The sequence below is a fragment of the Stomoxys calcitrans genome, chromosome 4 (assembly GCF_963082655.1).
Source record: "Stomoxys calcitrans chromosome 4, idStoCalc2.1, whole genome shotgun sequence".
Lineage (NCBI taxonomy): Eukaryota > Metazoa > Arthropoda > Insecta > Diptera > Muscidae > Stomoxys > Stomoxys calcitrans.
Window position 1 is genome coordinate 154,076,231 of NC_081555.1, and position 17,788 is coordinate 154,094,018.

Genomic DNA, 17,788 nt, shown 5'->3' on the forward strand with positions numbered 1-17,788 from the left:
ACCCATCTGGCGTTTTTAAAAATATAGCATGGGGAGGGTCCGCCCATTAAAGTTTGGATGTTGGATCTGCTTCATTCTTCTGGTTTTGGTGGTGGATTGGAATAGCCAAACCCTTTGCACCGAAGGTGAATATAAGATTCATACTCTACTCCCAAAAACCACATTTGAACTACACATTGCCATAGTCGGTATATATGTGTGGTTAAGGGGGAGTTTATGAGGTTAAGCCTCCCTGTAACACTTGGCTCTAAAACTGGTATTTGATTTGAGCCCTCTTTTTGTCTAAACCCACAAATATGTCCAGTTTGAGGGGTATGTAGGGTGAGGCTGCCACCCACGCAATTAGGCCTGAAAAATATCAGAATCGTGCTCCAATCTTAAATTTATTTTATTTGAGCACCAATTGCCATTGTTTAGGAGAAGTTTATGGGGTGAAACGATCCCCTAACACTCGGCTCAAAATTGGATATCAAATTCGTTTTCTACAATCAAAAACCGATTATTTATTGCCATAACAGGAAAACATGGCCAGTTTGAAGGGAGTTTAGAGGACGGACCCTGAAATAATATTACCATCGTGCTAAAGCACGATTTTGTTTGAGCTCTATAATGTCTAGCATTTTGAATTGGCTGGGAGGTGGGTGATGCCCTTTGACACGTCCTTTCGTTTGTGTCCAATATGTCATCCTACATGACAGTTTGTTGTTGTTTATATTGGGAGGAGGGAATCGGTCCCCCATTGCTAAGATCCAATAGACCATTGCTGTATATATGTCCTGTTGAGGAGTTTTGAAGGGTGGGAGGGCGCCTCAGATACCAAGGATACATTTTTATATCAGCTTCTTATTCTACTTTTAAATGCGTATCAATTAGTAACCAAATTATCCCAATTGGTAAATATGTCCGGCTAGAGGATTTTGGAGGGTGGGTAGGTCCCTCAGAAACATAAGAACAAATTTGTATGTCCGATTTGTACTCTACTTTTAAATACCATTCATTTGATATCCATATTGCCCGAAGTGGTAAAAGTGTCCTTTTAGGTAGTGTTTTTGGGAGTGTGGGACCCACCCGACACTTATGGTGACATTTTAATGCCAACTGCGTACCTTACTCTTAAATACCTTTCAATTGATACCCATATTGTCTCAAACGGTAAACATGTCCGTACGGGTCAAAACATGGACCGATTTGGCACATTTACAATCCCAACCGACCTACGACCTTATAAAAAGTATTTGTGCAAAATTTCAAGCGGCTAGGTTTACTCCTTCAAAAGTAAGCGTGCTTTCGACAGACAGACGGACGGATGGACAGACGGACGGACGGACAGACGAACGGATGGACAGACAGACGGACAGACGAATGGACGGACAGACGGACGGACAGACGGACGGACGGACAGACGGACGGACAGACGGACGGACAGACGGACGGACAGACGGACAGACGGACGGACAGACGGACGGACAGACGGACGGACAGACGGACGGACAGACGGACGGACGGACGGACGGACATGGCTAGATCGACTTAAAATGACATGGCGATCACGAATATATATATTTTATGGGGTCTCAGACGCATATTTCGAGGTGTTACAAAGAGAATTACCCATATACCCCCTTCTCATGGTGGAGGGTATAAAAATGTAGTATCCCAGTTTCATCAAGGGCCCAAACTCTACGATCTGTGAAAATTTCATGAAAATCGGTTCAGCCGTTTTGGAGTCTATTTGGAACAGACAAACAAACAAATAAACAAAGCGCTAAATTGTCAATTGTATACCCTAAAAGGAACAGAGATAGACCCATTGATAAGTATACCGATCGACTCAAAATCACTTTCTGATTTGATTTAGCTATGTTCGTCTGTTTGTCCGTCCCTCTGTCCGTCCCTCTGTCCGTCCCTCTGTCCATCCGTCTGTCTGCCTATGTTAATTTGTGTTCAAACTACAGGTCGCAATTTTCATCCGATCGTCTTCAAATTTGGCATGGGCATGTTTTTCGGCCTAGAGACAAAACCTATTGAAATTGAAAAAAATCGGTTCAGATTTGGATATAGCTCCCATATATATGTTCGTCCGATTTGCAGTAATACAGCAATAAAATGGTCATTTGTTAACCGATTTTCTCGAAATTTGGCATGAACGATTTCCTTATGTTTCCCGACATTACTGGTGAATTTCATAGAAATCGATTCGGATGTGGATATAGCTCCCATATATACGTTCGTCCGATTTGCAGTAATACTGCAATAAAATGGTCACTTGTTACCCGATTCTCTCGAAATTTGGCAGGAAGGATTTTCTTATGACTCTCGATATGACTAGTGAATTTCATAGAAATCGGCCCAGATTTAGATATAGCTGTTATATATGTATATCGCCAGATTTGTACCCCAAGAGCCACTGCAAGGGCATTGTTTGACCAATCTTGCCAAAATTTTGCACAACGCTTTCCTCAACGACTACCACATTATCTGAGAAGTTTTTCTCGAAATCGGTTCAGAATCAGATATAGCTCCCATATATATGTTCGTCAGATTATGGGTAATTTGCCCAAATGTTGTCATTTGGCAACCGCAGTTATTACAATTTGAACATATTTGCTCGCCGAGGTCTATCAAAATTGGATCAGAATTGGATATATTGGGTTGCCCAAAAAGTAATTACGGATTTTTTGAAAGAAAGTAAATGCATTTTTTATAAAACTTAGAATAAACTTTAATCAAATATACTTTTTTTACACTTTTTTTCGAAAGCAAGCTAAAAGTAACAACTGATAACTGACAGAAGAAAGAATGCAATTACAGAGTCACAAGCCGTTGAAAAAATTTGTCAACGACGACTATATGAAAAATCCGCAATTACTTTTTGGGCAACCCAATAGCTCCCACATTGTACTTCTGGGGTAGATGTAGGGTATTATACAGTCGGCTCTGCCTCACATTTGCCCTTCCTTACTGGTTATATTATAGACTTTGGCAAAAAAAGAATTGTCATTGAAATATTTGTCAAATTTGGATTTATTGGAAAATTTTCGTAAATTTCATTAAAAAAAAAGATTTTCCTAAAAAATTTCACAAAAATTTTCGATTTTTCTGTTGCCCAGTGTTGCTGATTTCTTGTAACAAATAAGGCCTTTTGAGTATCTTTTGGACTTTCTTGGAATAGTTTCAGATCTGTGTTTTTGCTGTTCATTTGTTTTTTGTTTGTCTTTCATTGGGCTGATGAACTGAATTTTTATCTTGAAATGTTTATCTGACCAGTTTTGTGCCTTTCTGGGGCATGATTATTGCTTTGATTTCGTTGCTGAGATGCTCCATCTACAGTTTCCACTTGTTTGACTTCTCCAATAACCAATGTAATCTATTGAAGAAGGGAATGTCCTGACCCACTTCCAGCTCTCCTTTGGTATGCTTGTTATTCTTCTAGAATCCTTAAACTGCAAATAACAGTTTCTCTCTAAGACAATATGTATAGTGCATGTTATTGTAGGGAATATATGTTTCTGTGTGTGTGTGTGAATCATTATTTGTTCGCTTGTGTTTTGTGCAAGTGCCAAAGTGTTAGTGTGAACGTGCGACTTCTACGTGAGTATCAGTCAAAGTGCTGCAGAGTGAGAGTTATTCCTTTGGCTTGTTGGATTTCCTAGCCTAGTCTGTGTTGAACTGTCAGTTGTTATTGCAGCATTATCGTTTGAAATGGCAAAATGAGCATATTTATAGGATTTTCCTCATTTTATTCGATTTAATTTTATTGATTGCCTTATCATAGACAATGGAAGTGTTGGGTAGTAGAGAGAGAATTAGAGGAAAGATTTCGTCAAAAAATTATTTCTAGCAAAAAAATTTTTAAAATTTTTTTTTTACGGAAAGATTTCTCAAAGCTCTAATTTAGGGAGAAAAATGTATTATGATTTAATTCCGACTGAAAATGTTGCCTAATTTCTATTTCTTTAGAAGTTTTTTTGAAAATTATACCAACATTTTACTTTTATAGAACAACTTGCTGACCCGGGGCCGCTCCGCTGCGCCTTCTTTTAATTTATATGGAACAAAAGTTTCCCTGGAATATTTATTTTCGACAATTAAAGAGCTTTAAGTGAAATATTGGGTTGCCCAAAAAGTAATTGCGGATTTTTTTAAAGAAAGTATATGCATTTTTAATAAAACTTAGAATGAACTTTGATCAAATATACTTTTTTAACACTTTTTTTCTAAAGCAAGCTAAAAGTAACAGCTGATAACTGACAGAAGAAAGAACGCAATTACAGAGTCACAAGCTGTGAAAAAATTTGTCAACGCCGACTATATGAAAAATCCGCAATTACTTTTTGGGCAACCCAATACCATGCTACGAAAATAGAATATCGCTTGACTAACAGTTTAGCAAATATAAGTGCCATTATCTAAATCCTATATGATCTTTATAGGTCCACGAATTTAAGTTTGGATATAAGGTGTACTCCATTCATAAAATGCTTTATTTCAGCCCGATATTTTCATGATAACTCATTTAGTGGTGTTTTCGGGGGTGAGGTGGTCCCCCAGATACTTGGCCCTGAAAAAATATCAGCATCGTGCTCTTCTCTCAATTGCCATTTATTTAAACCCCATATTGCCATTGGTTTAAGAGGAGTTTACAGGATGAGGCGTCCCCCAAACACATGGCCCCAAAATTGGTTATCAAATTCGTTTTCAAATCTCAAATACCTTTCATTTGAACCACATATTGGCATGGTCGAAAATTTTTTTTCCTTTGGGGGTGTTTTGGGAAAGGGATGAAGCCCTAAATACATGGTCCTACATTTGGATATCAAATTCGTATTCTACTCCCAAATACCTTTATTTGAGGCCCATAATGCGATGGCCACTAAAAAATTGCTGTTTGTGGGTCATATTGCAATAGTCAGCAAATATTTCCTAGTTGGGTGGAGTTGGTGGGGTGGGGTGGCTCCATAAACACTTTTCCCGAATATTGATATCAAATTCGTGCTGTACTCCCAAAGACCGTTCATTTGAGCCCCATATTGCTATGGTCGTAAATTTGTCCCCTTTGGATGATGTTTTTGGTGAGAGGCGGCCCCCCAAACACTTGGTCCCATATTTGAATATCAGATTCTAATTCTACACTCAAATAACTTTTATTTAAGCCCCATATTTCCATGGTCAGTAAATAAGTCCTGTTTGGGGGGTGTTTTGGGGAAGGGGTGGACCCCCAGAAACGTGGTCCCACATTTGGATATCAGATTCGTATTCTACTCGCAAATACCTTTCATTTGAGTCCCATATTGCCATGGTCGGTAAATATGTCCGATTTAGGGGTGTTTTGGGGGTTGGGGTGATCCCACTAGCACTGGGTCCGACAATTGGATATCAGATATGGTTTCTTATCCTAAATACCTTTCCTTTGAGTCCCATATTGTCGTGATTGGTCTAAATATGTGTTTGTTAGATTTTAGGGTGGGGGCGGCCCCCCTAGGTACCCCATCCGAAATTTGGAAACCAAATTTTTATTTTTAGGTTACTATATGAGAGCACACAATTTCGCTTAAATAGCACCACCCATCTCCGAGATCTGGCGTTTCTGAAAATTTGAGTTAGGGGGAGGGTCCGCCCCCCCTTCAGATATCAAAAAATGTAGGTACCCTATTTCCACCACAGGAAGATCGGTTTATATGGAAACTATATCAGATTGTGGACCGATTTGAACCTTATTTGGCACACCTATTGGAAGTCATAACAAAACACCACGTGCAAAATTTCAGTCAAATCGGACTAAAATTGTGGCTTCCAAGGCCTCAAGAAGTCAAAACGGGAGATCGGTCTGTATGGGAGATATATCTGAATCTGAACCGATATGACCCATTTGCAATCCCCAACGACCTACATTAATATTAAGTATCTGTGCAAAATTTCAAGCGAGTAGCTTTACGACCGCTATCGTGATTTTGCATTTGACTGGTTCCCTAGATGACGATTTCGTTTGCCACCACACCAAACTCATCGGTAGGATCTGTCAAAAAAAGGTATGTCTACTAGACTGAAACTATGCTCTTAAGAGTATTTTCCTTTTGTAGAGCAACAGAAAGAAAAAAAAATCCATTTATTTGAACCCCATATTGTCACAAGTTTAAGTGGAGCTTATGGGATGAGGCGTCCCCCAAACATTTGACTCCAAAAAGTGGATATCAAATATGTCTCTACTCTTCAATACCTTTCGTTTGAACCCTTAAGTGCCATAGTCGGCAAATATGTTTCGTTTGGAGGGTGGACCCTTAAAAACTATAAACAAAGTGCTCCAAATTATCAAGGTCAGAAAATAGTCCTATTTGGGGGTGGTTATAGAAGTGGGACACTAACTAGACACTTGGTCCCGAATGCTGATATCCGATACGTGCTCTACTCCCAAAGCCCATGGTCGGTAAATTGATCCTCTTTGTAGGATTCGTATTCTACTCTCAAATACACTTTTTTTGAGCCCCATATTGCCGTGGTCAATAAATAGGTCCAGCATGGAGGCTGTTTTGGGGGTGGGCTAGACCCCTCGAAACTTGGTGCTAAATGTGGGTATCAATTTCGTGCTCAACTCCCAAATACCTTGGCTTTGGCGACAAGGGATAGCTGTGAGCACCCCACCAGCTGGAACTTTCAGGTCCGATCTGTGCGGTGTTCATCGCTATCACGAGAAGCTAAGCTGTGAGGCATCGGGCGCGTCCACAGGTTGCGGATAGTGGAATGCTCCATATGGAGTAGCTGCAACGGCAGCCGCGGATATTCAGTGGTATCGAACGGAGTGTCTCAGGCAGAGGCCGGGAGGCACCGGCTCTTGCGTCAATACTAAGTGCCAATGATACTCAATACGACAAGGCGAGACCGAAACGAGCTTGCTCGCCCAGAAGAGCAAGCTGTTGCTTTAGCCACATTTACAAGAATTACCTTTGGTTTGAGTCCCATATTGCCATGGTCGCTATATATGTCTGATTTAGGGGTATTTTGGAGGGTTGGGTGGTCCCCCAAACACTTGGTCCCATATTTTGATATTAGATACGTTTTCTACTCTAAAACACCTTTCGTTTAAATCTCATATTTATATTCCGGATCGTCTCGAAAATCTCTGTCGATCAAGCCATGTCCGTCCATATGTCTGTCGAAATCAGGATAGCGGTCGAACGCGTAAAGCTAGCCGCTTGAAATTTCGCACAGATACTTCTTATTGACTTCTTGGGCCCCTAGGTGACTCAATTTTCATAATTATACAGTCAGTCCGTCTTTCCGTCCGTCCATCTGTTTGTCTGTCGAAAGCACGTTAACTTCCGAAGGAGTAAAGCTAGCCGCGTGAAATTTTGTACAAATACTTCTTATTAGTGTAGGTCGGTTGGTATTGTAAATGGGCCATATCGGTCCATGTTTTGATATAGTTGCCATATAAACCCAACTTGGGTCTTGGTCTTGACTTCTTGAGCCTCTAGAGTGCGCAATTCTTATCCGATTGGAATGAAATTTTGCACGACGTTTTTTGTTATGGTATCCAACAACTGTGTTAAGTATGGTCTTAATCAGTCCATAACCTGATATAGCTGTCATATAAACCGATCTTGGGTCTTGACTTCTTGAGCTTCTAGAGGGCGCAATTCTTATCCGATTGGAATGAAATTTTGCACGATGTGTTTTGTTATGACTTTCAACAAGTGTACTAAGTATGGTTCAAATCGGTCCATAACCTGATATAGCTGCCATATAAACCGATCTTGGGTCTTGACTTCTTGAGCCTCTAGAGTGCGCAATTCTTATCCGATTGGAATGAAATTTTGCACGATGTGTTTTGTTATGACTTTCAACAAGTGTGCCAAGTATGGTTCAAATCGGTCCATAACTTGACATAGCTGTCATATAAACCGATCTTGGGTCTTGACTTCTTGAGCTTCTAGAGGGCGCAATTCTTATCCGATTTGAGTGAATTTTGGCACGACGCGTTTTGTTATGATATCCAACAACTGCGCCAAGTATGGTTCAAATCGGTCCATAACCTCATATAGCTGTCATATAAACAGATCTGGGGACTTGACTTCTTGAGCTTCTAGAGGGCGTAATTCCTATCCGATTTGGCTCAAATTTGGCATGACGCATTTTATTCTCACTTCCAAAAACTGTGTCAAATAAGGTTCAAATCGGTTCATAACCTGATATAGCTGCCATATAAACCGATCTGGGATATTGACTTCTTGAGCCTCTAGAGGTCGCAATTATTATCCGATTTGCCTGAAATTATCCGATTTGCCTGTACGACGGATCCTCTCATGACCATCAACATACGTGTTTATTATGGTCTGAATCGGTCTATAGCCCGATACAGCTCCCATATAAAGCGATCTCTGTATTTTGCTTCTTGAGCCCCCAAAGGGAGCAATTCTTATTCGAATTGGCTGACATTTTACACAGGTCTCCAACATATAATTTAATTGTGGTCCAAAGCGGACCATATCTTGATATCGCTCTAATAGCAGAGCAATTCTTTTCTTATATCCTGTTCTGCCTAAGAAGAGATGCCGGGAAAAGAACTCGACAAATGCGATCCATGGTGGAGGGTATATAAGATTCGGCCCGGCCGGACTTAGCACGCTTTTACTTGTTTAGAGTTATAATTTCCCACATCCATGCCAAGTATGATGTGAATCGGTCTATAACTGATATAGACCCTTATAAACCGATTCCCGGATTTGACTTCTTGAGCCCTTAGAAGCCTTAGTTTCAATCCGATTAGGCTGAAATTTGGAACAAATAATTGAATTATTTTTCCTAACATCCACATAAAGTATGAATTGAAACTGTTTATAAACAGATATAGCCCCGATCTCCGGATTTGACTTCTTGAGCACTTCAGCCAACTCTGATGAAATAGAGGCATCTAATTTTATCCGAGTTGGCTGAAATTTGGAACAAAGATTTGAGTTATGACTTGCAGTATCCATGCCAAGTATGATTCGAAACGGTTTATAAACCGATATAGCCCCGATCTCCGGATTTGACTTCTAAAGCACTTCAGCCAACTCTGATGAAATTGAGTCATCTAATTTTATCCGAAATTGGGCCCCTAAGTGTCTCAATTTTCATAATTTATAGTTGTGATTTCCCACATCCATGCCAAGTATGATTCGAATCGGTCAATAAACCGATATAGCCCCCATATAAACCTAACCCCCGAAAGCCTAAATTTTCCATGCCAAGTATGATTCGAATCGGTCAATAAACCTAAATTTTCACCTGTTTTGGCTGAAATTAGCTCTAAAACCTTTTTTATGACTTACAACATCAGTGCCGAGTATTATTATTAGATTAGGTCAATATGGTGGTATATGCCCCCCCTAGAGCACCTATATCCCGACGAAAAGAATCGAAATACAAACTCAGTTAATAAGGGTAAATTTTTCATGGTGGTGGGTATTCAAGATTCGGCCTGGCCGAAGTTAGCACACTTTAAATGGTTTTATTGATTTATTTAGCTTTATGTAAAAAATTTCTTTGGAAAATACAAACGACCTTCGGAGGGTCTCTATACAATATTGCCGAAGGTTTTCCTTCAAATTATACTGCTATAGTAATTTCTTGACCCCACAGTATTGCCTTTTACTACCTCCTTACCATACCACCCCCTTTGAAATGATTGCAAAATGATATTAGATTTCGAATGTTCATAAAGTCTCGTTTCAGAATAATGAAGATAAGGTTTGAACGAATGATACAAAGAATGGTGTGCAGTCTGTCAATAGTGAATTTATATGTTGCCCTAGCTCCATGAACTGCATAGAAAAGGACTTGTCTTCCTTTTGTGATCACTTTTTGTTTTGTTGCTCTCTTTGCAGTTTATTTAACTTTAATTTTATTTGATTGAAGATTCGATTTTGCTGTTTATTGTATGCTTGTTATTTATGTAAATTGTTGTTCATGGTAAACATTTGCAGCTCAGTGAATTTGCTATGAAATACAAAGGTAAACTATTTCAACAAAATCAATTGTAAACAATGAAATGGGCAATCAAAATATATTTTGATTGCTATATATGACCATTATATTGAATAATTAATATAGAAAGGTTTTTGTTTTGGTTGTGGTTTTGTTATTGTTAGTAAATAATTTTTACTATAGTTTATAACTTTTGTTTCCCAAGAAATGAAATTTCATCTAAATTTATCCTATGCTAGTTCTATCTACCATCACACCCAGGGTTTAAAACTTTGCACACGATCCGACAAAGAGCTTTCTCTACCAGTAGTCACACTTCATAATTTTATACCCTCCACCATAATATGGGGGTATACTAATTTCGTCTTTCTGTTTGTAATATATTCGAAATATTCGTCTCAGACCCCATAAAGTATATATATTCTTGATCGTCGTGACAATTTAAGTCCGTCCGTTTGTCTGTCGAAAGCACGCTAACTTTCGAAGGAGAAAGTCGCTTTAAATTTTGCACAAATACTTCTTATTAGGGTAGGTCGGTTGGGATTGGATAAATGGGCCATATCGGTCCATGTTTTGATATAGCTTCCATATAAACCGATCTTGGGTCTTGACTTCTTGAGCCTCTAGAGGGCGCAATTCTTAACCGATTGGAATGAAATTTTCTATGACGTATTTTATTATGACTTTCAATAACTGTGTCAAATAAAGTTCAAATCGGTCCATAACCTGATATAGCTGTCATATAAACCGATCTTGAGTCTTGACTTCTTGAGCCACTAGAGGGCGCAATTCTTATCCGATTCAAATGAAATTTTGCACAACGTGTTTTATTATGACTTTCAACAACTGTGCAAAGTATGGTTCAAATCGGTCCATAACTTGATATAGCTACTATATAAACCGATCCCGGGTCTAGACTTCTTGAGCCTCTAGAGGACACAATTCTTATCCGATTGGAATGAAATTATGCACAACGTGTTTTGTTATGACTTTCAACAACTGTGCCAAATAAGGTTCAAATCGGTCCACAACCTGATATAGCTACCATATAAACCGATCTTGGGTCTTGACTTCCTGAGCCTCTAGAGGTCGCAATTCTCTTCCGATTCAAATGAAATTTTGCTTGAAGTATTTTGTTATGATATCTAACAGCTGTGTCAAATATGGCTCAAATCGGTTTATAGCCTGATATAGCTGTCATATAATCTGATCTGGTGATTTAATTCTTCTTGAGCCTCTAGAGGGCGCAATTCCTATCCGATTTGGCTGAAATTTAGCATGACGTATTTTATTATGACTTTCAACAACTGTGCCAAATAAGTTTCAAATCGGTCCATAACCTGATATAGCTGTCATATAAACCGATCTGGGATCTTGACTTCTTGAGCCTCTAGAGGGTGCAATTCTTATCCGACTAGAATGAAATTTTGCACAACGTGTTTTGTTATGACTTTCAACAACTGTACCAAATAAGGTTCAAATCAGTTAACAACCTGATACAGCTGCCATATAAACCATTCTGGGATCTTGACTTCTGGAGCCTCTAGAGGTCGCTATTATTATCCGATTTTCCTGAAATTTTGTACGACGGATCCTCTCATGACCATCAATATATGTGTTTATTATGGTCTGAATTGGTCTATAGGCTGTTACAGCTCCCATATAAATCGATCTCCCTATTTTACTTCTAGAGCCCCCAAAAGGGCGCAAATCTTATTCGACTTAGTCTTATTCACAGGTCTCCAACATATAATTTAATTGTGGCCCGAACCGGACCATATCCTGATATCGCTCTAATACCAGAGCAAATCTTTCCCTTTATTCTTTTTTTGCCTAAGAAGAGATGCCCCCACACACACCGATACCCCGATTTGGCTGAAACTTGGCACTATGACTTCTATTTTGACTTTCTCCATATGTGCCGAATCGGTGTATAACCAGGATAGGTTAGGAATAGGAATCGGATAGGCTCCATATAAACCGAATCCTACTAAATTTCCCATGAACATTCCATTATGGAACAGGGGATATTTCTCTCATATCAATTATCACGCCGAAATTTGATGTTCACGCCGGGATTTGATGATCCCAGGCGTTCGGCGTCATAGGCGGACATGCTTACCTATGCGCCACGGTGGCCTTCAAACCAAACCGATTCCAGGCTTTCACTTATAGAGCCCCTAGGCACAAATACATCTGTTATGACTTCCAGCATCCGTGCCAAGTGTGATCTTGCTATTTGCTGTTTATGTTCTTACATTGCGATATATTTATCTGGGGACCCATAAAGTACAATATTAACATTCCTGATCGCCTTTATATTCTAAGTCTAGCTAGCCATGGCAGTCCGTCCATCCGTCCATTGAAATCACGATTGCGGTGAATATATTAAGATGTCTACTTTAAATTATGCACAAATACTTTTTATTGATCTAATTTGTCGGGGCTTTCAAATAGTTCAAATGAGGACATAGCTTCCATATAAAGTGGTCCTTCGATGAGATTTCTTGAGTCCTCAGAAAGCTAAATTTTTATATATTTTTATTTTTTGTGCATTTGTTTGCGACGCTAAGAAGCAGAAGAGCTAGACCCGTTGACAAGTATACCGATCGACTCAGAATCACTTTCACATATATTCTTGTAATCAAGATACAGGTCGTATTTGTTGTCCAATCGTTACGAAATTTCGCACATGTCACTTTTTTGGCCAAAGGACATCTTAAGCCTCTGGACATTGTGGCTACCGAAATTACAGCGTTCACTGTCGAGAGGTTTAGGGAGCTTTCTCATTGGTCAAGTGGCGGCTATGGACACTATGTTATCCTTGGTACAGTATCCGACGTTCTAGGCAGTGTGGATTACACACTACCTGAGTTGCTATTTGATATAAAGTACTGCACTACTATTCCTGATAAAACCGGTTGGAACTACGATACCCCTGGTAATAGTAGATACATAGACTTCTATACCAAACTAAAAGACCAGGTGGGCTTTGGGGTGTACTAAAGATCTAGAACTGGTCATATCAAAAAGGTTACCCGACCACTGCAGTGTGTATCATGAGGAGATCATTGCAATTAAGGAAGTGGTGGAATGGCTAAGATATAATGTCATTACGACGATTGGCATAAATATCTTCTCAGACAGCCAAGCAGCCATTAAATCTCTGGAGAATGTATTTCTGAACACAAAAACCCCCCTTGACTGTCGCAGATCTCTCAACGAGATGGATGAACAGTTCAAAATTCACCTATTCTGGGTGCCGGGCCACAGAGATATCTCAGGAAATTCTAAAGCGGACGAGGTTGCGAGACTACGAACTGCCCTTCACATTCCAGGGATACTGAAATCTGTGGGTATGCCTCTAGCGACATGTAAGCTAAGTTTTCAAGACCAGGCCCAAAGCAAAACGAATGATAGATGGTCACAAAGAGGGGGCTGTGAGCTTTCCAAAACTATGTGGCCTAATCTAGACTTGAAGAGGTATACTGCTTTGCTGTCATTGGCTGGAGCAGACTTCTCAGACATTGTGTCCGTCATGATAGGTCACTATCTAATCGGAAAACATGCTGACAGACTGAAGATTGCCAGCAACGACTATTGCAGAAGCTGTGAGGACACCGAAGAAGAAGAGATTATAGAACACCTTCTGTGTGTGTGTGTGTGTATCGCATTTGCTTTGAGAATCTGTTTGATTAAGCGGATGTGAACATTCGCAAGTTGTTGGGCTTTTTAAAGCGAACTGGATGGTTCAACGGTAGGAACTAGAAAGCATCTTCCTTCTTCCGTTCCTGTGGTATCATAATGGACGAAAACGTCTCAGTGAGTCTGATGGCAGACTGCCACTTAAACCTAACCTTATCTAACTAACGAACGACTTTGATTTTAGTAAAAATCGATTCAGATTTAGATATATCTTCGATATATATGAAATCTTAAGCCGAGGAAGCCGAAATTATTATACATGTAGTATTCTGTTATGACTTGCAATGTGCTTGGTAAGTATGATCAAAATCGGCGCATAGTCTGATATAGTTTTCATATTAACCATTATACCGATTAGATATGGCAGAAATTTTGTACATTTGTGTAAATTTTAAGTAGAGACCATGATGATGTATTTTCACGTTTTTACTTGTTTTATTTTTTGCTTTTGGCTAAATAGCAACATTTCACATTTCTAATGATCCAATTTAGCCAAAATGTTTAATATAACGCAATTTTGCCATTAAAATGCATTTCAAATGTTCTCTGCAATTTTAAATCAAATCAATATTCATTGCTTAAAGAGTTTGCATACCAAATAAGAAAGCAATACCTCATACAATTGCAGTGCCATTTAAGTTTTTATACCCTACACCATGGAATGGGGGTATACTAATTTCGTCATTCCGTTTGTTACAACTCCAAATATTCACCCAAGGCCCCTAAAGTACAAAAATTCTTGATGGTCATGGCCTTTTAAGTCGATCTAGCCTTGTCCGTTCGTCTGTCCGTCCATGCGTCTGTACATCTGCCCATCCGTTCGTCCTTAGAAAGCAAGCCAACTTTGGAAAAAGTAAAGCTAGCCGCTTGAAATTTTGCACAAATACTTTTGATTAGCGTAGGTCGGTTGGGATTGTAAATGGGCCATATGGGTCCATGTTTTGAAATAGCTGCCATATAAACCGATCTTGGGTCTTGACTTCTTGAGCCTTTAAAGGGCGCAAATCTCGTCGGATTTGACGGAAATAGAATGGGGGTATACTAATTTCGTCATTCCGTTTGTTACAACTCCAAATATTCACCGAAGGCTCCTAAAGTACAAAAATTCTTGATGGTCATGGCCTTTTAAGTCGATCTAGCCTTGTCCGTTCGTCTGTCCGTCCATGCGTCTGTACATCTGTCCATCCGTTCGTCCTTAGAAAGCAAGCCAACTTTGGAAAAAGTAAAGCTAGCCGCTTGAAATTTTGCACAAATACTTTTGATTAGCGTAGGTCGGTTGGGATTGTAAATGGGCCATATCGGTCAATGTTTTGAAATAGCTGCCATATAAACCGATCTTGGGTCTTGACTTCTTGAGCCTTTAAAGGCCGCAAATCTCGTCGGATTTGACGGAAATTTTGCACGTGGTGTTTTGGTATCACTTCTATCAACTGCTCTAAGTTTGGTTCAAATCAATCCATGTTTAGGTATAGCTACCATATAAACCGATCTTGGGACTTGACTTCTTGAGCCTCTAGAGGGCACAATTCTCGTCTGATTTGACTGAAAATTTGCACGTGGTGTAGTGGGCGCTATTCTTATCTGATTTGGCTGAAATTTTGCACAACAGCTTCTCCCATGACTTCCAATATACGTGTTCAACATGGTGTGAATCGCTCTATAGCCTGATACTGCTCCCATATAAACCGATCTCCCGATTATACTTCTTGAGTCCCTAAAAGGCGCAGATCTTATCCGAATTGACTGTATTTATATACAATGACTTCTACTATGGTCTTCAACATTCAATTCACTCATCCGAAGCGGACCATGACTTATCCATGCTCCTTACTCATTATCCATAGTTTGTTTATCCATTATCCTTTATTTCCATTTTTTTTTTTTGTTTCCATTATCCTTCGTTTGTTTATCCATTATCCTTTGTTTGTTTATCCATTATCCTTTGTTTGTTTGCGTGATGCCAGGAAAAGAACTCCACAAATGCTATCCATGGTGGAGGGTATATAAGATTCGGTTCGGCCGAACTTTGCACGCTTTTACTTGTTCACACTATTTTTGCTTTTTTTGTTGCGCCAAGAATCCTTGCTAACAAACTTCAAAGTTGTAGTCACATTCACCACAATTCATTGAACACATTTTTTAGATGCACAAACATTCAAGCACGATGACAAACGACATCTATGTGACAACAACAAAGTCGCAGAGGGGGAGAGGGCGACATACGGTGCTTGCACTTGAGTAAATTTCTATTTGCCTTCAACTCAATCTATCGACACCACAGGAATCCTTATCACCATTCAAGTTATCCTTGGCATGGATCAGGAGCATGCAAATGGATAACTCATTGCTATTGGTTTTGCGAAAACATGCATTGAGTGAAAGGACAACAACAACAACAGTAACAACAACCACAACGGCAACAACGATACGACAACAGCAAGACTGAATCGAAGTGTTTTGGTATTTCGAAATATGTGCGCATATTGAAAGCATACTTTCCACTTTTATGTCTGATTTCGCAGTGTACTCAGGGGAATGATTATTGGAAAAATAGTGTAGAAGAAAAAAAAACTCAACACAACAAAAAAAAAACTCTTGCAATGTTGTGTGGCAATGCAATACTTAAACGATGGGTTATAGGAGGAAATCTTCAGAACTTAAATGTATTAAAAACAAAACTTTAAATCGAGATATCGGTCTATGTGGCAGCCATATCCAAATCTGAACCGATTTGGGCCAAGTTGCAAAAAAGTCGAAGAGCCTAGCGCAACTCACTGTCCCAAATTGCGGCGAGCTTGGACAATAAATACGCCCTTTATGGCCCCAAAACCTTAAATCGGGAGATCGGTTTATATGGCAGCTATATCCAAATCCGAACCGATCTGGGCCAAACTGAAGAGGGCTTTCAAAGGACCTAACACAAACTCACTGTCCCAAATTTCGGTGAAATCGGACAATAAATGCGCCTTTTATGGGGCCAAGACTTTAAATCGAGAGATCGGTCTATATGGCAGCTATATCCAAATCTGGACCGCTCTGTGCCAAATTGGAGATCTATGTCGAGGGGCCAAACACAACTCACTGTCCCAAATTTCGGCGACATCGGACAATAAATGCGAATTTTATGGGGCCAAGACTTTAAGTCGAGAGATGGGTCTATATGGCAGCTATATCCAAATCTGGACCGATTTGGGCCAAGTTGCAAAAAAGTGTCGAAGAGCCTAACGCAACTCACTGTCCCAAATTTCAGCGAGCTTGCACAATAAATACGCCTTTTATGGCCCCAAAACCATAAATCGGGAGATCGGATTATATGACAGCTATATCCAAATCTGAACTGATCTGGGCCAAATTGAAGAGGGCTATCGAAGGGCCTAACACAACTCACTGTCCAAAATTTCGGCGAAATCGGACAATAAATGCGCCTTTTATGCGGCCTAGCTATTTAATCGAGAGATCGGTCTATATGGCAGCTATATCCAAATCTGGACCGATTTGTGTCAAATTGGAGAACTATGTCGAAGGGCAAAACGCACCTCACTGTCCCAAATTTCGGCGACATCGGACAATAAATGCGCCTTTAATGAGCCCAAAACCTTAAATCGAGAGATCGGTCTATATGGCAGCTATATCCAAATCTGGACCGATCTGGACCAATTTGGAGAAGGATGTCGAAGGGTCTGACACAACTCACTGTTCCAAATTTCATCAAAATCGGATAATAAATGTGGCTTTTATGGGCCTAAGACCTTAAATCGGCGGATCGGTCTATATGGGGGCAATATCAAAATATAGTCCGATATAACCTATCTTCGAACTTAACCTGCTTATGGACAAAAAAAAACAATCTGCGTAAAATCTCAGCCCAATATGTCTATTTTTTAAGACTGTAGCGTGATTTCAACAGACAGACGGACGGACATGGCTAGATCGTCCTAGATTTTAACGCTGATCAAGAACATATATACTTTACTAGCCGAACTTGGCGCGCTCCGCTTCGCCTTCTTTAACTCTCTAATATCTTTTTAGGGATGGGACACTTCGCCTTGAATGCGTATATCGAATTCTTGCCACTGTAGCCTATGTTCGCCTATAACGCTAAACGCCTGAGTCCAAATCC